Source organism: Salvelinus alpinus, chromosome 15, assembly GCF_045679555.1.
Source record: "Salvelinus alpinus chromosome 15, SLU_Salpinus.1, whole genome shotgun sequence".
NCBI classification, from domain to species: Eukaryota; Metazoa; Chordata; class Actinopteri; order Salmoniformes; family Salmonidae; genus Salvelinus; species Salvelinus alpinus.
Window position 1 is genome coordinate 28,923,385 of NC_092100.1, and position 23,217 is coordinate 28,946,601.

The 23,217-nt window shown below is 40.1% G+C and overlaps 1 long non-coding RNA gene across 3 annotated transcripts; it reads right to left on the reverse strand.

Annotated features, from left to right (window-relative positions):
* Positions 1 to 23,171, reverse strand: LOC139539865 (uncharacterized). Of its 3 annotated transcripts, XR_011668028.1 has the most exons (5): positions 22,812 to 23,171; positions 22,040 to 22,153; positions 21,834 to 21,921; positions 21,629 to 21,698; positions 1 to 548 (listed from the first exon to the last, which is right to left on the reverse strand). It is a non-coding gene; the product is annotated as an uncharacterized lncRNA (long non-coding RNA). The 3 variants fall into 3 exon arrangements; XR_011668027.1 differs by lacking the exon at positions 1 to 548 and having other exon boundaries at positions 20,872 to 21,698; positions 22,040 to 22,110; XR_011668026.1 differs by lacking the exon at positions 1 to 548 and having other exon boundaries at positions 20,872 to 21,698.
* Positions 23,172 to 23,217: the final 46 nt, after the last annotated feature.

Sequence of the window (23,217 nt, forward strand, 5' to 3'; positions counted from 1 at the left end):
GAACAGGTGCACTTTAATTCCGTTCCACAAAGTACAGCACATAAAAACAACGTGCCAAAAACACGGAACATGGCATAAGTAAAGCGCACGACAATAATCCACATCACAAACAATTACACACAAAGACATGGAGGGGAAACAGAGGACTAAATACATGCAGTAATTATGGAATGAAAACCAGGTGTGTAATGGAACAAGACAAAACCAATGGAATATGAGAAATGGAGCGGCGATGGCTAGAAAGCCGGTGACGTCGATCGCCGCCCGAACAAGGAGAGGAGCCGACTTCGGTGGAAGTCGTGACATATAGATTGGGAGGTTCTGACATGGGCTCTGGCTGGGCCACTCAAGGACATTCAGAGACTTGTTTCGAAGCCACTCCTGCGTTGTCTTGGCTGTGTGCTTAGGGTCATTGTCCTGTTGGAAGGTGAACCTTCGCCCCAGCCTGAGGTCCTGAGCGCTCTGGAGCAGGTTTTCATCAAGGATCTCTCCGTACTTTGCTCTGTTCATCTTTCCCTCGATCCTGACTAGACTCCCAGTCCCTGCCGCTGAAAAACATCCCCTAAATTGTTTACGAGCTGATCATAGCGAAAAAGAAAATACTTCTGCATTACCCGCTGTGTAAATACATTGCAAATAGGCTAAGGATAACTCCTCCTGATAAAGTTGGGTAACTGATATTCAGAGTATAAATAGCCAAATGGATTAGTTACGGGAATCAGGACTAATAAAGCCAATGCAACGGCCTGTTTTACAAACAGTGGGCTATTCATAAAATTCCATTTGGGGCCGATATGGTAGGCTACACCTCAGTAAGCATGGAACAACGTATTTTTGGGGTTCTGTCTTGACCGCAGTCTTTTTTGGGGGGTGTTTTACAAACGTTAGGCTGGCCACATAGAAGGGCATTCCTAAAATAACATTTCAGGTAACACTGTAGGCCAGGGGTGTCAAACTCATTTCATGAAAGGCCTAGTGTCTGCAGGTTTTTCTTTTCAATTAAGTCCTAGACAACCAGGTGTTGGGAGTTCCTTACTAATTAGTGACCTTCAGTCATCAATCCAGTACAAGGGAGAAGCGAAAACCCGCAGACATTCTGTCCTCTTTGGAATGAGTTTGACAACCTGTTGACAACCTGAAAATATTAAATGTAGCTAAAGATTATACGGTCCCCTAGTCAACACTTTGGTTCCTACCCTGTCACAATAAGTCCTCCCTGGCATTTTTATAGGATGTCATGTCAAACACTGATGTCATGGCAGCGTTATCAGAAAGCACAACATGATTTTCACTGCTACACAGATGACACAAAACTTTAAATTTCTGGATAAATCATTAGACTGTATTAGTGATTTAAATACTTGGATGGCTCACAACTTCCTCCAGCTAAATCAAGACAAGACCGAGGTACTATTGTTGGAGCCAAAGCACAGAGAGAGAACCTGGCCGCACATTTTAGTTAACAGGCAATAAAAATAAAACACCAGGTAAAAAACCAAGGTGTTATTTTAGATTCTGAACTCATTTTTGAATCACACATTAGGAATGTGACCAAAATAGCTTTTTACCACCTAAGGAACATTGCCAAGGTGTGGCCGTTTCTCTCTCAGGCTGATACAGAGAGACTCATCCATGATTTTATTACAAGCAGGCTTGACTACTGTAATGCTCTCATGTCTGGTCCACCCAAGAAAGCCATTGGTCAACTGCAAAATATACAGAATGGTGCAGCACAGGAACTGACCAAGACCAGATGAAGAGCCCACATTAAACCGGTTTTAAAGTCTCTTCTATTGGTTTTTAAATACATGATTTAGCACCCCAATACATGTCAGACATGCTTTTAAGTTATGTACTGTCGTGGAAAATCATTTCAAATACAACGCTTTCAAGAACTTGTAAAATCAAACATGCTTTTTATTACAATTGTATAGCCAACTGGCATGTCCCCGCGGAACACACACCGCTTCCCAACCCCGGTTCCAACATTTATACATAAATAGCATATGGGTCCACCCCATATGCAAATAAGCATACTTCCCCTAATTCTTCCTGCCATCATTATCTTTTTAGTTCAGGCTTCCTGCTTGTTCACGCCTACTAACGCCCATTATCTGCTTTCAGTTAAATTATAATAGTGGCCAGACCCGTGCTTGTCTTAAAAATAATATATGTCCATCTATCCTATAGGCCTATAACTTAACCCTGTATTTAACTCAATGCCCCAGCATGTTCTCTGGTATGTCCTTATTGGAATTGGCAGACTCTATGTCTCTTCTTATCATTAGTGTCCAGTTGCCTTAGGCATATTTCTCTGGTATGTGTCTTATTGGAATTGTCAGACTATATGTCTCTTCTACCATTAGCATCCAGTTGCCTTAGGCATATTTCTCTGGTATGTGTCTGGTCAGTCTGTCAGCACAATGGAGAAAATAAGAGGGCCAGAACGTCCCTTAGTATATCTCCATTACCACAGTCTCATGATCAACGTGAACATGTGGTTCGTTACTTTAATGTTCAGCTGTCTTATGTTACTACTACAATCCCCCCTCTGGGGCTATTTAGCCACATAAATGATACAAATAAGACTTTGGGATAGTAAATGAAAATACCTATGATAAACAAGAAAATACAAAAAATAAAAACAAAGTGAAGCATATAAACCAACTAGACCAAACATCTCCAATATGAAATAGGAGCAAAAGATCCAATCAGAAACATTAAAGAAAACCTAACTAGACCAAACATCTCCAATATTCATAAGAGTAAAAGATCCAATCAGAAACATTAAAGAAAACCTAACTAGACCAAACATCTCCAATTGTCATAAGAGTAAAAGATCAAATTTGGTATAAAAAATAAAAGATAATACAATGAATATGATAAAAAAAATAAAAAAATGCTAAAACCCATTATCTAGGAGCACAGTCCTCATCCTTACAAATAAAACAATCTCCTCTTTGACACTTGGCACAGAAAAAAGGTTCCGGGTGATGGTTATGACCATCCTCATGAATTTTCGTACACCACTTGCAATTGTGACGCAAATGACACTTTTTGTGGACATGTATAAGTAAACATTCATCTGAACTGGGTAATTTAACATATACATGGAAACCATCCTTACGAAAATCGTGTGACCACCCCCCCCAATCACTTCATAGAGACAGTTAGGGTTACCAAAGGGGCAGTCAAGAGGTCCTCCAACTGCATTGCAAGGCTTTCCATACTTATTGGTATAATTGCCTGGGCTTCCCGGTACAGGATCAATCACCACAGGAGAGTCATCTCTCATTACAAACATCTGTTTAACTGTTGTCTTAACCATAATTAACTTTACCAGGGGTATAACACAACAAACTGCAATACCCAGAGCCAATAACCCTCCTCCCAACATGATGGCCATCCTAGCAAACATGGCTCCCCACTTTCCTAACGCTAGGTCTAACCAATCCCATACATGGGAGTCTAAACCAGCATTAGCCTTTACTTCTGCTCATAATCCTTTGAGTTTGTCCATAGCAATATTGGGAATAAAGGTGCAACAGTCATCCCCAAACATGACACAAACTCCACCCATCTCCGCTAAGAGCCAATTGAGAGCCTGTCTATTTTGCCAAGTCATTTCACTGGTAGCCCGTACCTGTTCCCCCAACGCCGTTAGAGCCGAATCAGTATAGTTAATGAATATCTGTTGGTTATAATATATATAATTAATCCACTCTAAGTCTTTATTTGGTGTTATCCACAAAAACATAGATTCAAATCCTAATTTAACTTCATCTCTTGCCTTGAACTCTCGAGGTACACCTCTAGGCTGTCCAATTGCATCAAGGTATACCTCAGGGTCTTCTTCATACTTCCTTTTAACTCTAGAATTAACATAGTCATCGTGGGGTGATTTAATAATGGTAACCTGTTGAATTGCTCTTACTAAGACACAAAGACCAATCCATTCATTAGGCAATACATTCAACAATTTGTTTTTTCCACACATCCAGAAATTATCCGCAATACCTCTGTCTTGATTCTTTAGCATAGTGAGAGACGGTGCAACCTGAGTTATGTGACCACACAACCCTTTTCTATTCATAATCAACCCTTTATCATTACTTTTACGAACTCCCACATTCTCTAACACCCAAATAGTATCACTTCTACAGTGGTGTTTCCTACATCAATTCCTTCGGTGTGGTGTCTGTAAAAACATTCATATTTTCCTTTAACCACAGTACTTCTGTCTAATTGAGGTCCATTTGATTCAGTTCTAATGATATAGGCAGCACAATCATTATCTCCCAGCATGATCTTATTCAACATAGTTTTACCCCTAGTGCTTACCCAGAGCAATCCTATATTCTATGTCACACAAGGGAATAGAATACTTTCTATTGGTACAATGGTCATTTTTCCAACTTACACAGTTTTTAAATGATGACAGTTCAGAGACTATTAAAAGATCAGACAAATGTGATTTTCTACACAAAATACAATTGTCCATTCTGTGTTTGTTTGCCATATACTTAGCCCATTTGTACCACTCGTTCTTCACTACTTCTTCTCGTGTGCTGTCCTTGAGTGGTTCTAATATATCTAATTCTGTCGCTTTTTCAATGTTCTTATCTTGAGGTAGATCATTAGAGTTTATCAGAAAGTTCCAAATGTCAGTAAAAAAACTCTCCTGACTCTGATGTCTCAGGATGCTTTGTGGGTACAGTGAACTGCTTGGTAAGGGAGGTCGATGTCATCTTAGTGGTAGCTACTGTGGTCGTCACAGCAGCCGCCACCCTTGTTGTTGTCACAGGTTCTTCCTGTTCAGGTGCAGGGGTAGGATCAATCTTAATGACCATGGTGCTACTCCCTTCGGTCACTGTTGTTCTTGTTATTTCAACTATTAATTCTTCACCTTCAACTGGTTCAATCTGATTCATGATGAGCACCCTCTCGTCTTTTTCTTTGATTAATGTCAGGTCACATCCTTTCGGATCCCAAACAACTTGTCCCTTTGTTTGGTGATGTGTCCATCCACAGAGTGCCATCTCCGGTAAGGGTTTGATCCTTATGATTGAGATAGACTTCAGTTATCCTGCTTCTGTTATAAGTTGAGGTGGAACAGAGATTCTAACCTTGTCAGTCTTTTTGGATTGTTCGACTGATTCCTTTCTTCTCTTCCTGCTTCCACCTTACGTCTTGATTGTGCATTAGTCTGTTGTTTCTATACTAGCATTCACTGTTACTTCTGTTATGTCAATGTCATTATTCTTTTGTTGTTCTAACTTCAATTGTCTGTAAAGGAGACCATTCAAAAGTTTAAAAGTCAATTGTGGGGAAATCCCCATTTTCTTCAGCTTGCAGAACTTTTCCTCCTCTTTCTTCACCTGAGGCTCCCTCCTCAGGCCGGACTTAACTTCCATCTGGAAGGTTTCAATTTTTAGGGAAAAGATGTTCTCATTCTGTGCCTTGTGAGGCCTCTCCTCCTCTTCTGGGTGCATTAGTCGGTGCACTTGTCGTATTTTGGCTTTCACTTGATTTGCTGTTTTCTTGGCTCCTCCCTGGCGTCTCAATCGTTTCCGCTGCTCCTGCTCCCTCCAGGCTCCCTCCTGGTGAATCAGCATCCTCTGTGTCCTCATCTCTATGTGGTTGTATCATTCTCTCTGTTGGGACTCAGCTGCAGTGGTTTAGATGATACCACGTCTTGCTTCCTTTCACTTGGACTGCTGTTTTTGTGGCTGTTGCCACCTCGTAGGGTCCTTCTCTCCTCGGTTGATCCCACTTCCTCCGGAACACTCGAACGTAGACTAGATCTCCTGGTATCACTGGAAGAGGTCCTTCTGGTCCCCTTGGATCATCAGACGCGGAACCTCTCGTCCTGGTTCAGGTTTCTGCCTTCTTTCTGTGAGGCATTCATACTTAGAGACTTATGGCCTCTGTTCTATGATTACACCATACATCCTCTTACTTCCATCACTCATCACACAACAAACTGACATTCCAGCTGAAGCTGGCGAACCCCTCTCCTTCTGTTTTCCTAGACATAAGACTTGGAAAACAACAGACAAAACATAACAGCATTGACAATGTTATGTGTTATGCATAAATATATTCATGCAAACTGAAATCTGAGACCATGACAATTCCCACTCTCTCTTTACCTGACTCTATGCCTCCAGGATACTTTTCTGCTGGACTCCACAAAAATAAAAGCCCTAAAAAGCTTCCTCATGCTTCCACCCAGTCTTCCCCTTTCGGCCCCAGGTTCTGAGAGGTGTTCCCAAATCATGTCAATATTTACTTAGTTTCCCATTTGCTCCATTTCAACTGATAATCATGTGCATAACCTACAATTAACATTATCTCTTCTTGAATTAATTCAACACTGTATATGCTTTCATATCAATCCCTTTAACATGTTTGTTTAGAGTATAATATCCTATCATCTATTCTTTTTCACATGATGCATTAAAAAAATGAAACAAGTAGCCCCCAAACTCAACCCAGTATGTCTATAGTGGAATCTAGTCTCTCTCTCTCTCTCTCTCTGATTCCACGTCCTCTGTCATGGTGTTTTCAAGCTCACCCATTATTCAGCTGGACCTCACTTCTCGTGAGACTTATGCACCCACCAAAGAGAGACATGAAGATCTTTACTACTGCAGTGTTGTAAGAAGTATACCCCCAGCCTGGTGTATCTTGATGTACACTCAGTCTCCAGAATGCAGCCCAAACCCTTCCATTTCTGGCTGTTTTTTCCTGAGGACATACACACTAACACATGGGTTATTTCCTGACAACAGACTTTCTTCTTATAGCAAGATCACTAAATCTTAATTCTTAATAACAGCCCTATGTAACCATTCTGCCTCAAATACCTGGCCTTCTGCCACAGAAATATTCATAATGATAGTCAAATGATTGTCCCTACAGCAACTGCTGTAAAATAACATATAATCATTCAAGCGTCTTCCAGTTGGATTAATATCCAATCCTAACAAAACTAAGTTATAAGTTTCTTAAACTTTTGCGCTAATGCTCAAAATGCCACCACTTATTCTTTTTACCATATCTTTAGATATGTGAATTGTTCTATTTACTTTTAGAATTGTCCCTATATTTTACACAGCCAGCTGTCTTTCCTTTTCTGTGAATTATCTCTATTTTTATACATAGTTTCTAGAAATAACACCCCTTCACTACCATTACCTTCTTTTATGAGTCCCCTAACCCATAACTGCCATTGTTTGATACATACTTAAAACATCCTTAAGTCAATTTATATATCATTTATATCAGTATCAGTCCCTCCTCAGGAACATATACACAACCTTATGTTCCTCAAAACAAAAATAAATTGACCAAACGAGAAAAAGAGAAAAAAAAAATTATAATAATTACACATTTGAAATAAATTACCACTATTTGTAATGTAATTAAACCTGGAGAAAACGTCCATCCGTGTCATTCTATGCCCATGTTATTATTGGTCTCTTTCTTCTTCATTCTTGGGTACCATCGCACAACAGACTACCTTTTTATTCAATCAAACATTACAATTTATCATTACAATTCCAATGACATTATAAAACAAAAGAAACAAAAAACCTTATCTAATCTTCTGTAAGTTGTCAACCTCCTTGTCTCAGGAGTATTTTCCAGAGCTACCCTAGGCCAATTAAATTTAAACAGTTCTATATCTAAATAACTAAACAGTTCTTTTTTAAATACATCTTCCAACCCAATATTCAGAATAACAGTCCTTAGTGTTTACTTTAACTCAAATTTGACCTTATCTATTCAATACACATCATCCCTTTAATAATTAACATTTATACTAAACACTTTTATTACCAGTATTATCTATTTTCCCAATAGCCCTTTTGTCTCAGTTTTTCTCTCATGAGTGGCCTGGTAATAAAAGTTCAATACCCCAATTCCTTTAATTCATAATTCACCCTGGCCCATATCATTTCAACATGTCTATTATTTGATACAGTTCACAGGTCATCAGACACAGTTGTCCCTCACTATTCAGTCGATCAGGGTGGGATTGAGCTCCACACCCACTTGTGGTGATATTCTCTCCCATGCCTTAAAGCATTCTGACGTCACCTTTAATGATAACTCCCTTATTCTACTGGTGATCTCTCAGATGAATTACAGATGATGTATTTATCAACAAAACCCTCACAGAAACCCACACTCCAATAAACCCTTTGGAGTAACTTACATCACTTTTTATATGCAGAATGAACAAAGCACATTTGTGTATTTACCCAAAGACCATAACCCCAAGGAACTGATAATTTTACCTATGAACACATGTTATATCAAAAAACAAAAATAAAAAATAAACCTATTTGAATAACTTATTCAATTTAAGGCTACAACTCTTCATAATTTTCCCAGGGACATAATAGATTTCCAAAGTAATAATACATTTTGAATAGAGTCTTGTGTCTTTTAAACATTTTATAATTAAATCCCACCTGTTCCAACAATTTCTAGTAAAAGGTGATCAGTCTTTCACAGGAAATTCTTAGGAATCAGGGCATTTTGACACCATTAATATGTTTCCACTCCCCTGTCCTTAGGAACAACTTAAATACATTTTTCAAAAAACATTTCCATCCTTCTGCATACCCAAATTGAAACTGAAGTGGAAAAAGCCCTTCCAATAAATCTACTAATGCATATTCATTCCCAGTACATGGTGCACTTACTAGTGAACCATAGCCAATAGCACACAGGGACTGGACTCACTTATCCAGAACTCCAATGTTGTAGCCTTATCCAGATATTTTTATAGCAGCTGACTTTAATTAACTGCTTTCCACAGTAATACAGTCTCCAATGATATTTTGACCAGAGAAGATTAAACCCTTTTTTTCTGGAAAAGAAAGTATACATATCGTTAATTTCACAACGTCAGCTTTTAATCAGCAAATAGTTTTTATTCCATAACCGTCAGAGATTCAGAGTCATTCAGAGAATGACGGTATAGAATGTCTAACAATTCAAATTCCATCTGTACTCTACTATATGTCAAGTCAAACGTGATCTAATACTTCTTCTTGACCACATATAAACTGTAATCTCTATCAAACACTCATTGTTCGCTCAGAGACTATACACCGCCAAGTAAAAAATTCCATTCTCACTAACCTCAAACCAATTAGTTGTTTGTTATGTTGACAAGGAAATAAACTCTCGTATATCGGCATTTCCTGCTACCGCACTAAGTTCTAGTGTCACCTTACACTAATTTTCCCCATAACCCGCTATATCCATATTCAAAACAGGAGCTATTTTCTTATTCGTTTTTAGATATTGTCAATAGTTCTACTAATCACCCGCACGTCTGCGAGGACGAGTGGAACCACATTTGTCATTTATAGTAATGTATTTTCTGATGATAGAATGTTACCGGGTAATGGCGTCCCCCATTATCCAGTTTTTTCATATTCAATCCGAATTCGGTAGAACTAATGTGCGCGTCTTTCAGTGACTCCATGGCTTTTTTAAATCCCTCTATGCTAGGGAGAAACAATCATTTTTGTTTTCATGCCACTATTTATTTATTTATTTTTCCTAAATACTCCCATGTATTATACACCTTTTATTTATTATTTTTCCGAGGTAGAGCTAATCTCCTTTCCAATTAATAATTCATTTGTCACATCACTTAATTTCTCTTATCAAAGCCTACTCTTTATAGTACAGACATTATTTCTGAATACTACAGATGACTTAATGTCTTATTCTAGTACAGTACTTCAAATATCACTGTGTTTTTCCCTTTACAGATATCATTATTAATTCATTTTATCCGTTTGGTTTATTCTATTCTTATAGCTCTAATCAATTTTATGATTACATTTACATTACATTTAAGTCATTTAGCAGACTCTCTTATCCTGAGCGACTTACAAATTGGAAAGCTCATACACATTCATCCTGGTCCCCCCGTGGGAATTGAACCCTCAACCCAGGCGTTGCAAACACCATGCTCTACCAACTGAGCCACACAGGTCCACTGCCCGCTCCGTTAAGATCTCTATCTAACGTCTTACTTTTACCTTTATTTATTTATTTTGTCTCTACTTTCTTACCTCTTCTCTATATTCTTATTGTTTGATCCTATGGTCAATTTACTAGTGAGTCAAGCCTCCCCTGTTCTCCTTTTTATCCTGGCCACTCGATTTTGCACCCCTGTCTACCCTTCAGGCTATATTTAGACCGTAGCTTTTGTAGACACAGAGTGTCTGACGGCCTGTTTTTTCCTCTTTCTTTGTTTCACCGTACGCGAATTCTTAATGTGTCCTGGATTCCACTATTTATCTTAACCAACCTAGATTCATTTTTAACTTTATAGTATAATTTCAATTTATTGGCGCTCCTACTTTCTGTTTTGTTTCACACTTTTCTATCCGTATTTATACTATTCGGTTAACGCCTTTTTAAGTATTTTTATTTATTATTTGTTTTGACACCTTTTTGTTATTCTTACCGCGGTCTCTTACCATTTTATCACATCAGTGTTTTTATCCTTGCTTATAACTTATTGTACTTCGATGTTTCTTAACTTCTTTCCCTCTGCCTAATAGCAGTTAACGGCACCCTTCATCAACTCTACTCTGTCACAGGAGAGCTGCGCGCTCCCTTTTCTGGACGTTCTGCCTACACACACACAACTTGTCTTTCCTTCCTAATGTTCTATTTTTACACAGATCCACTCATTTCTTACAACATTCTCATTCATCCTTTTTATTTTTCACCTGTTCATTCAATCCCTTTGTTTTTACCTCAAAACAACTTAGTCTTACTTTATTGACTTAATTCACTTCCTCCTACATAAGCCTAGACTGCTAAGATTTCTACAATATGACGAGACTACTGTCTAATCGGATCAGCTTGTCTTCATATCCTATTCACCCCCCCAATACTGATCTTTTCTTCTATTATTAGAGTAGTATTGTGGCGTGACCTACTGAATTACAAAACCCTGTTAGCTAGACAGAGCGGTTTTTTATTCGCAGGAATTCTTTTGCATTTGAACGCCGCACAATCGGGCTAACGTTCTTCCTGCCTTCTAAATATTCATCCGTTCAGTCCCCCTTTCTGGGGCAGTAGCCATGGAATATTTATTTAACTACTGATTTATGCTCTGACCGTATAAGCTACTTTTGCAGTTGAACGCCGCACAATCGGGCTAACGTTTTCCTGCGACCTAAATACTTCACCCGTTCAGTCCCCCGTTCTGGGGCGGTAACCATGAAATATTTATTTAACTACTAAATATTCACCAACAGACCCTTCTGCCGTGACGTGAATATCCCACCCAAGCAGACCTCTTTAAAAATGTTCCTTTTTTAAAGAGCGGTATCGTGGCTTCCTAACTACTTATTTATGCAGTTCTCTATTACTTTTAGAGCCGTTATTTATAAGTAACCTGTCCAAGCATTCCTTCTACTAATTTTATTGAAGAGGTATCACAGGATTTTCTACCTACATTATCTGTTTTGACCGTATGAGCTGTCCCTTATTATAACCAGCCATCTCAGCCAGATGCGCAAACAACCGCATCATTTAAGCTACACATTCGAACGGTCTGATCAGAACGAGCGCATGCATGCCCACTCTACATCTAACACAAGCAAAGTTCACAGCACCTATTCACTCAGTCTCTATACATGCGCATACATTTATATTTAATACAATTCCCCAAATTACACATACATGCAAATTCATTGAATTTAAAAGTTCTTTTGTATTTACTGGTTTCATTTTAGGAAATTTGAAAGAGAGACTTACGTGGCGCCCCTCTCGCTGAGACAGTATCTCTGAAGCAATCTACACAAACATGTCAACTATTGTAAGAACTAGCTTACCTTCTTATAGCTGGGCGGCCACCCTTGTTTGTCAGATTGTCCAAAGAAACTATCTCCAGCCCTGAACGCCATTCCTCAGTCCCTGTCCCTCCTGGCAAGCTCGCCAAATATGTCGTGGAAAATCATTTCAAATACAACGCTTTCAAGAACTTGTAAAATCAAACATGCTTTTTATTACAATTGTATAGCCAACTGGCATGTCCCCGCGGAACACACACCGCTTCCCAACCCCGGTTCCAACATTTATACATAAATAGCATATGGGTCCACCCCATATGCAAATAAGCATACTTCCCCTAATTCTTCCTGCCATCATTATCTTTTTAGTTCAGGCTTCCTGCTTGTTCACGCCTACTAACGCCCATTATCTGCTTTCAGTTAAATTATAATAGTGGCCAGACCCGTGCTTGTCTTAAAAATAATATATGTCCATCTATCCTATAGGCCTATAACTTAACCCTGTATTTAACTCAATGCCCCAGCATGTTCTCTGGTATGTCCTTATTGGAATTGGCAGACTCTATGTCTCTTCTTATCATTAGTGTCCAGTTGCCTTAGGCATATTTCTCTGGTATGTGTCTTATTGGAATTGTCAGACTATATGTCTCTTCTACCATTAGCATCCAGTTGCCTTAGGCATATTTCTCTGGTATGTGTCTGGTCAGTCTGTCAGCACAATGGAGAAAATAAGAGGGCCAGAACGTCCCTTAGTATATCTCCATTACCACAGTCTCATGATCAACGTGAACATGTGGTTCGTTACTTTAATGTTCAGCTGTCTTATGTTACTACTACAGTACCCACTAGGTCCCTCAGGTCCTCTGGCACTGGCCTTTTAACTATCCCAAAGCCTCGGACCAAGAGGCATGGAGAGGCACCCTTTAGTTACTATGCCCCCAGCCTCTGGAATAGCCTGCCAGAGAACAGCAAAAACTGTGGATATTTTTAAAAGAGATCTTATAACACACCTTTTTATCTTTGCTTTTCCTTAGGGTGCTTTTTAGTCATTCAGTTTTCTATTTTTTGTTTTTCTTTTTTTATACACTTATGTTTGTTGTCTAGTACATATCAGTTTTTATTTTCATAGTTTTTTCCTGTGAAGCACATTGTGTTGCATTCCATGTCTGAAATGTGCTGTATAAATAAAGCTTGATTTGATGACTAAAGTGTCTTATTAGGAAGTTTGCTACGTTGCGGAATGGTTTGTACTGAACGACACGTTTCTCCAAAACATTCTTGTAAGTTCTTGCACAGACTTTGAGTTATGTTTGCTCCCATTTGGTGGGTGCGGCTTGAGGCAATGAGTGACGTGACCATGCTGATAGCGTTCCCCAACCCACAACCTCCTCATTTTACAACTGGTCGTTCAGTACAGCACCGTTTTCGTTCAATTGAATGTTCCAGAACATAAAAACATACTAAATGCAGCCCAGAACCCTGGCCAGTTGCATTCAGCCCTATTCAGCAAAATGGCGTACTTCAAATTCAAATATGTCCTGCTTCATGTGCCATTGGGAATTTTCCATAGGAATACGTGGATGACGTCAATGCTATCACTATTCACTGGTTTTAATGTCAACAATTAAAAAAAATATATACAAGAAAAAATATTTTGGGGGAAATTATACCACCACCCAAAAGGGCACTTTGGAGACTGGAAGGGCAAAGGGGCATGTGCTCTGCATAGGTAGAGTCCTATCTGTACACGTGCCTGGTTAGGAGGATATCAACATCCTCCCCTCATTATGTAAATCCTTAGCACCACCTACACATACAGTGGGGAGAACAAGTATTTGATACACTGCCGATTTTGCAGGTTTTCCTACTTACAAAGCATGTAGAGGTCTGTAATTTTTATCATAGGTACACTTCAACTGTGAGAGACGGGATCTAAAACAAAAATCCAGAAAATCACATTGTATGATTTTTAAGTAATTAATTAGCATTTTATTGCATGACATAAGTATTTGATCACCTACCAACCAGTAAGAATTCCGGCTCTCACAGACCTGTTAGTTTTTCTTTAAGAAGCCCTCCTGTTCTCCACTCATTACCTGTATTAACTGCACCTGTTTGAACTCGTTACCTGTATAAAAGACACCTGTCCACACACTCAATCAAACAGACTCCAACCTCTCCACAATGGCCAAGACCAGAGAGCTGTGTAAGGACATCAGGGATAAAATTGTAGACCTGCACAAGGCTGGGATGGGCTACAGGACAATAGGCAAGCAGCTTGGTGAGAAGGCAACAACTGTTGGCGCAATTATTAGAAAATGGAAGAAGTTCAAGATGACGGTCAATCACCCTCGGTCTGGGGCTCCATGCAAGATCTCACCTCGTGGGGCATCAATGATCATGAGGAAGGTGAGGGATCAGCCCAGAACTACAAGGCAGGACCTGGTCAATGACCTGAAGAGAGCTGGGACCACAGTATCAAAGAAAACCATTAGTAACACACTACGCCGTCATGGATAAAAATCCTGCAGCGCACGCAAGGTCCCCCTGCTCAAGCCAGCGCATGTCCAGGCCCGTCTGAAGTTTGCCAATGACCATCTGGATGATCCAGAGGAGGAATGGGAGAAGGTCATGTGGTCTGATGAGACAAAAATAGAGCTTTTTGGTCTAAACTCCACTCGCCGTGTTTGGAGGAAGAAGAAGGATGAGTACAACCCAAAGAACACCATCCCAACTGTGAAGCATGGAGGTGGAAACATCATTCTTTGGGGATGCTTTTCTGCAAAGGGGACAGGACGACTGCACCGTATTGAGGGGAGGATGGATGGGGCCATGTATCGCGAGATCTTGGCCAACAACCTCCTTCCCTCAGTAAGAGCATTGAAGATGGGTCGTGGCTGGGTCTTCCAGCATGACAACGACCCGAAACACACAGCCACGGTAACTAAGGAGAGTAAGAAGCATCTCAAGGTCCTGGAGTGGCCAAGCCAGTCTCCAGACCTAAACCCAATAGAAAATCTTTGGAGGGAGCTGAAAGTCCGTATTGCCCAGCGACAGCCCCAAAACCTGAAGGATCTGGAGAAGGTCTGTATGGAGGAGTGGACCAAAATCCCTGCTGCAGTGTGTGCAAACCTGGTCAAGAACTACAGGAAACGTATGATCTCTGTAATTGCAAACAAAGGTTCCTGTACCAAATATTAAGTTCTGCTTTTCTGATGTATCAAATACCTATGTCATGCAATAAAATGCTAATTAATTACTTAAAAATCATACAATGTGATTTTTCTGGATTTTTGTTTTAGATTCCGTCTCTCACAGTTGAAATGTACCTATGATAAAAATTACAGACCTCTACATGCTTTGTAAGTAGGAAAACCTGCAAAATCGGCAGTGTATCAAATACTTGTTCTCCCCACTGTATATAGATGACAGACATAAATAACATAACGTTTTGTTGTAGGCTTCATAAGTCATCATCTACCCAAACTCCACAAACGTGACCATACCTACTCGTTCCTGTATGAAGTCAGCCAGTATGTTTGCCACATTATTGATCTCCTTGCAGATCTGCAATTAAGTAAATACGTTCCTTATGAATAACATTGTTTCATTATTTGTTGCAGCTGATGAGTTCATGTGTCAGCAGGGTCGCATTAACCAAACAGTAGAGGGCAGAGTTGAGCTGTCAGTTAGTCCTCTTTCCAACACACTGGCCTTTTTTGTCGTTTTGGCAAAAAGTATGTTCTCCGTCCTCTCTCTGTCAATGACAGTACAGTATGACGATAGGCATTAACTGATTCTCCAATAGAAATCCGCGATCACACTTGTAAGTGATGTCATGGCGACGTTGGCTAGCTAAGCAAAGGATAATCTGTCAATAGGCAAACGGAAGACGGTCAGATGAGACAGATATTTCACCATGACACTTCACAATGTTTAAATGTGAAGCATCCGCTTGGCGTTTCAACTCACTACCAAATATGGAAGATCACTGGCCGGCAGTGGGAGACGATAAGGCGAGATCGATTTTGCCCGACATTCTGCTAATTTTCTCATCGATTAAACATTTGATCTCAATATACATTTTTCTGTTCCCAAAACTAGAAGATGTTACGAACATAGTGGACTACGTTTTGTAGAATTTACCCTTTGCTAAAGTTAAAAATAATGGCGTTGTTTAGAAGGAGTGCAAAAGCGAATTGAGTTATTGCGCACCTCACAGAGTAGGCCTTCTCTAACGGAAATATGCTTTGCTAGAACGCGACAATACTAGTTCGTGCTTGGCTCTGCCCACCTCCTTGCTTCTTCTGACCACTGACTCATTTGTTCATGTTTGAAACAACGGCCTGTGGTCTATCTAGGTTTAGTTATAAAAATCTTTGGTTCTCCCTTCCTCGATAGCCTCCTTTTGGTGTATCCTTCTCCTTCTTCTTCTTCGGAGTTTAACAGCGGTTGGCATCCAAAATGTTGCTTTACCGCCCCCAACTGGACTATCATATAAATCCATTATACTTTGTAATACAAAATACAATTAAAATAATAATTTAAAAAAATATATATATAGATATATATATATGCAAAAAAAACAACCTTCAAACTAACCCTATACTCATTAAAATCATTACCCCATTCCACTACTTGATCCTATCTACTCCTGCACCATGCCAATGGCCTGGGACACCACCACTCAACACACCCTGTAACTCTTCTGAAGTCAAATCTCGTATACCCAAATAGTTCTCTGTAACTGCCACCACAGCATCTATTTTCTGTGATTTACGTTCCATTTCTGCGGTACAGTTGATAACCATTGCTATGAATGCTAAGAAGTCAACATTACTGAAGCTTAAATCACTTGCTTGCTATTTGGGGTTTTAGGCTGGGTTTCTGTACAGCACTTTGTGACATCAGCTGATGTAAGAAGGGCTTTATAAATACATTTGATTGATTGATCACTCGTTGGCCTATCCCTCTGTGCTGGCACAGATGTACTACTCACAGGGATCCTGACCAATCCTCTTCTACTTTCTTCACTGCCTCAGCATACGACACCTTCTGCACTACTCTGACTCTAGCCACCTCAACCTGCCTCTCTCGCATCGGACACTTCCGATCCCCAGCAACATGGGCACCTCTAGAGTTGACACACACAACTTTTCCACCGAAACTACACAATCCTCTATCCCATGCCCTCCTGTGTAACAGTATAACTTTAAACCGTCCCCTCGCCACGACACGGGCGCAAACCAGGGACCCTCTGTACACATCAACAACAGTCACCCACGAAGCGTCGTTACCCATCGCTCCACAAAAGCCGCTGCTCTTGCAGAGCAAGGGGAACCACTACTTCTAGGTTTCAGAGCAAGTGACGTAACTGATTGAAACCCTATTAGCGCGTACACGCTAACTAGCTAGCCATTTCACATCTGTTACACTCACCCCCCTTTCAACCTCCTCCTATTCCGCAGCAACCAGTGATCCGGGTCAACAGCATCAATGTAACAGTATAACTTTACGGCGTCCCCTCGCCCCGAGCGCGAACCAGGGACCCTCTGCACACATCAACAACGGTCGCCCACCAAGCATCGTTACCCATCGCTCCACAAAGGCCACGGCTCTTGCAGAGCAAGGGGAACCACTACTTCTAGGTTTCAGAGCAAGTGACGTAACTGATTGAAACGCTATTAGCGCATACCCGCTAACTAGCTAGCCATTTCACATCCGTTACACCTGCACACTTCCCACATCTTGGAATCTCCCTCCTACAAACTGCTGCGACATGACCATAAACGTTGCATCTGAAACACCACAGTGGGTTCGGCACAAAAGCTCTAACAGCATAACTGATATATCCTAACATGACTTTGTCGGGTAAAGACTCAAAACTCAAAAGGACTGACAGTGACTCCTCTGTTTCATAACGCTCACCACCGGGTCTGCATCTCACCAAACAGCGGGCATCACAAATACCAGGAATCTTTAACTTCAATTGCTCCACCTCCACACTTAATGCTTCCCCAGAAATCACTCCTTTCAATTGTGTCCTGTTCCAAAGAGCAAAGCAAGAAACAGATCTTGACCCAAGTTGCGTGACACGAAGCACCCGCTCCTGTTGATCAGAAGAAACACACACAAATATCACTACAGGTTACCTTCACTGATTCAACTGTACCCAACTCCTTTATCACCAACCCTGAAACCACAAATGGATCTGCCAAAAGGCAAGGATCCATTTTCTTCAAAAATGTCACTCCTACTGGACCAGATTCCTCATCATGTCCATTGATGCACCACACCTTCCATCTCACTTAACTCACTCTCCTTCACTTTCATTTCACCTCCTTCACTTGATCTGGAGCACAGCTCACTTTGTTTGCACTTGACTCTTCTTCAACACCCAATCTCCATTTTTATCGCCATTTCCTCAAATTCAATTCCAACCTCAGTTTTCCTCATTTTCTTTAACCTCTTCTTCCTCTTTTTTCCCCCTCCATTCCTCCTCAGAAATCCACCTTTCTGTGTCCCTGTCCCAATATTCCTCTTCTCCGGACATTGCTTGCGGCCCGGTGAAATTCCGACATAACATCTCATAATGGTCCTTCTCTCCTCGGAAACTTGTCTTCTTTGGGCGCAGACATTTTGAGAGAATGAGCAGTGGCCACACTGTGTATCCTACCGCAGAAGAGTTTTGGTATCTGCCACACCACGTTGAATCAGCTGTTGTATTGTCAGAGGAGAAAATCATACACACATTAAAAAAATATGCTACTTATCCTTTATCTATAAAATGTCTTACGCAATAGAAGTCCCACTCAACCTGAAGGAATAAGCTACTAAAACCTTTTGGGGTGCATTTCAGTACTGGATCACATATAACAATGTGGTCTCAGAGTATTTTGTATTTTTCTGTACATAAGTCCGAGACACTCCATTTATGGTCACTTAAGTAGGGTGGTTGGTCAGATAACGTGAATGTCTAGCAACCTAAAGGTTGTGATTTCAAATCTCATCATGGACAACTTTTCAACTCCTTACTACTTTTTAGCTACTTTGAAACTACTAAGCATGTTAGCTAACCCTTCCCTAAACCTAACCTTAACCCTTTTAGCTAACCTTTCCCTAACCTTAACCCTTTAACCTACCTCCTAAACTTAACCCTAACCCCTAACCCTAAAGGCATCAGCATGCTTCAGTTCGGCTGATCACATACTCCCTTAAAATACCTTCACTTGAAAAACGAGAAAAAGTCAGCAATAGTACTGTTTGTCCATCTTGAGACGCCGTAGCCAATATACACTTCCTCAAAATAGTCGGAATTAATCTAAGATATCTCAAGAAATCTGTCATTAATTTAGAAGTTTTTGCAGAATAGATCTTAGTTGCGCAATTTTACATTTAACTAAGATGTTTGGTGCAGTATTTCTCAATAAAAAATAGTATGAAAACGAGTTGTCTCTCATTGAATGACAACAAAGACTTTATTGAAGAATGCCTACTGTTGACCAATCACCGACGAAGGGGCTTAGACTTCAGCTCCGAATTTCGGCTTGCCTCCTGAAAAAAAAATTGTGCGCCCGAAAAGCCAAAAAACCCTCACTGAAGTCCAAAACGAACAAAAACGTCACAAAATGTTGTCATAATATATGCACAAACTCTTCTGAACTGTTTCGGCTGGGAAGCATGCGGACTCCTTCATCCCTAGTTTAGCTAACGTTAGCGAGCTAGCTAACGTGCTTCTACACCTGCATTGCATTCTGTACAGCACTTCGAGATATTAGCTGATGTACGAAGGGCTATATAAAATAAACTTGATTTGATTTGATTTAGCCAACTAGCTAGAATTCGTAACATATTGTACGTTTTGCAAATTCGGAATATATAATACGAACTGTAATTCGTAAAATGTAAATAGAGAATAACACAAAATGCTCTAAGACCAGGTTGTCCCACTGGGAACACCATGTCATTTCAACATGGAGAATTGGTTAATATTTGGTAGATAGCCTATGTTGATCAATGAGATTCCAACTTATTTTCACCCACTCAAAAAGACAGCCAAAAATTTGTTGAATTCCGAATGTGTTATCACTGCTTCAACCATCTAAAAGCTCAACCAAATTCCAAAGAAAAATCAATGCCTGATTTTTCGTTTAGTTGTCACCTAAATATGTTATCAGTGCACTTTCAACCATTTCAAAGCACACCAAAGTTCAAATGGGAATACAATGTCAGATATTTTGTTTATTTATACAACAATTTAATGAGTCATCAATTTGCTTGATCTAATATCACAACTAAATTACCTGGGTTGCAATTTGTAGAGATTACATTAAAGCACATGGTGCAGGTGATCAATACTTTTTGAGATTCTGTGTAGATTATTATAGCAATTGTGAAGATTTCCACAGACCTGGGACCCTGAACATGCACACCTTCTATGATTACATAAGACATTTATTGTTACAGTAACCTCAATGTGTCCATGGATGAGTTACTCATTTTAAGGTTGAATAAATACTGTTACATTAGTTTGTAAGATAGCCTTAATATTAGGTTATTTACTGTCTTACAAAATAAATATTGAATTGTGTTTGGTTGACAACTACAACATTAACATTGAAAGGAGATGTATCTACTGCTTGTATAGTTAGATCTGAGCACCTGGCTTAATCCTATTCTTTTACTTTTATTTTGGTTGAGATGTAGACGAGAATCCAACATATAATTTGTTAACAAGTTAATAGACTATTTACCGTATTGCAAAAGTGCTATTGACTTGTTTAGTTGTCAACTCAACCAAATAATAACTTTTTAAGGAGATATATCTTCTGCTTTGATAGCTCCATCTGTGCCACTGAGTCTGGCTTTAATTCCAGTTTGTCTACAAATTAATAATTGATATGTTGGATTCACATCTCAATTTCAACCAAAAATCTATGTTAAAGAAAAGGACTAAATCAAATCAAACTTTAAATGCACTTTAAATGCAGTTTGATTTGATTTAATCCTATTCTTTAACTTTTATTTTTGTTTGAGATGGAGATGTGAATCCAACATATTTATTATTAAAATTCCATTTGAAATCAACCTAAGCTTGAATCCCTAAGCCTTTTAATTTCAAACAAGCACATTTTTGCCCACATTCACTCTCCTCGCTGCCTCTCCTCGATTACCTTTGACCTTTTTCAAAAGGAGGTGAGAGAGGGCGGAGAAGGGGGGATGCAGGAGTTGAGCAAATCTAATTGAGTAAAGGCCAATGAGACATATACCACAGATAGAACAATGAGACAGATATTTCACCAGATGTATAAATGTGAAGCATCCGCTTGGCGTTTCCACTCACTACCAAATATGGTAGTGAGAGGAAGCCCAGTGGACGGCAGTGGGAGAAGATGGAAGGAGTTGGATTTTTGACAGACATTCTGCAAATGTTCTCATCGATTAAACATTTGATCTCAATACAGTTTTCTGTTCCCCAAACTAGTCTGTTGTGAGCAGAGTGGACTACGTTTTGTAGACTTTATCCTTTGCCAAAGTCTTAAAAAATTGTTTTGTTTCTAAGGAGTGTAAAGGTGAATTGAGTTATTGCACACGCGCACTTCCCAGAGTAAGCGTTCCCTAACGGAAATATGCAGATGTATGCTATAACGGCCCAATAGGATCTCGCTAGCTCGTGCTTGGCTCTGCCCACCTCCTTGCTTGTTCTTCCCATTATTTGTTCCCATTCCAAACAACAGGGTGTGCTCTTTCTTTCTTATTTTAAACTTCCCTCTTATGTCACTCACCTGGCTTTTAATAACCAACTTCACTGTGAAGGTGATAAAGTCTGTAAACAGCCTCTTCAGCCAGCCAGGTCTACAGACAGAATGTAAAGCATAGGTTTTGTATTTTATGCAGCAGTTTTACTTTTCTTGTCGAAAAACAGAGAGCAGTTGACAAGTGTAATATATTGCACAATTTTCTCTAGGTTTCATGTTCACGTTCACTCACTCTTTGTCTCCCTGCAGCAGGAGATTGAGCTTGTGGAAGGTGAGGTAACAGACTGAGGTGTCAGTGGCAACTTTCTCTTTTCCACAATCTGAGACATAGAAAGACTGGTCAGTGCCAAGAAATACATTACAACACATCACAATAAAACTGTGTTTATAAGATTCAGGTCAAAACTACAAAAACAATGGACAGAAAAATCTACTTACAAAGTTTGGGGTTAATGCCGAGATCAATATGTGGCTCAATTTCAAAATCTACTGAATGTCCCACGTTGACACTGCAAACAGTGACACATGCCAGTGTCACCAGTACACAGTTATCTAAGGTCAACATACAAGCCTTAGTATTAAAGCTAATACTCAACAAAACAGTTCAACTACCAAGTCAGTAAAATCTAATGTTTTTATTCAAACAAAAACAATGCAATAAGGAAGCTATAAAGCACTTTCAGCATCAGGTGAGAGAGAGAGAGAGAGAGAGAGAGAGCATGCACAGGACTCCATGGCAGTGTGAGACAGAGAGAGAGAGGGGGGGGGGGCATGTACAGGACTCCATGGCAGTGTGAGACAGAGAGAGAGAGAGAGAGAGAGAGAGAGAGAGAGAGAGAGAGAGAGAGAGAGAGAGAGAGAGAGAGAGAGAGAGAGAGAGAATTTTTAAATGTCCTTCTCAATTTAATGGGTTCAGACACTGATAATCCCTTTCATATTCATATTGTATTTCATTCTATTACATCATCAGATAAATACAGGAAGACATGTTTTTACATCCCATCAATATCTCCCATAACTCTCCTCCATTGGATCTACCAGAGAGAGAGAGAGAGAGAGAGAGAGAGAGAGAGAGAGAGAGAGAGAGAGAGAGAGAGAGAGGGAGAGAGAGAGAGAGAGAGAGAGAGAGAGAGAGAGAGAGAGAGAGAGAGAGAGAGAGAGAGAGAGAGAGAGAGAGAGAGAGAGAGAGGAATAAAGTAGTCATACTCACAGACCACTGCTGCAGAGTAGGTCACCATACAGACAGCCCCAGTGAATCTGTATGCAGAGACAGGATTCAGACAGGAGCGGGATATCCAAACCAGGCCCAGGAACAGGAGCAGGACTGGGAGTGTCATCAAACACTTATCCATCACACAAGCAGCTAAATTAATACTGACTTCAAACTGGATCCCAGAGCTGTGTAGTGTCTCCTCAGAAACTTGCAACTGATCCAGGCTGTGTTGAGCATGCCAAACAGACAAGAGGAGGAAGAGGGAGGGAACAGAAGACACCTCCAGGGAGATGGGGGATGGATTGAGGCTAACCTTTGATAAACTAAACATCACAAAACTGCCCCAGTAGGCTATAATTGGGCCTCAACCAGGCCAGAGTTGAAGTCTGAGGATTTGGGGGTG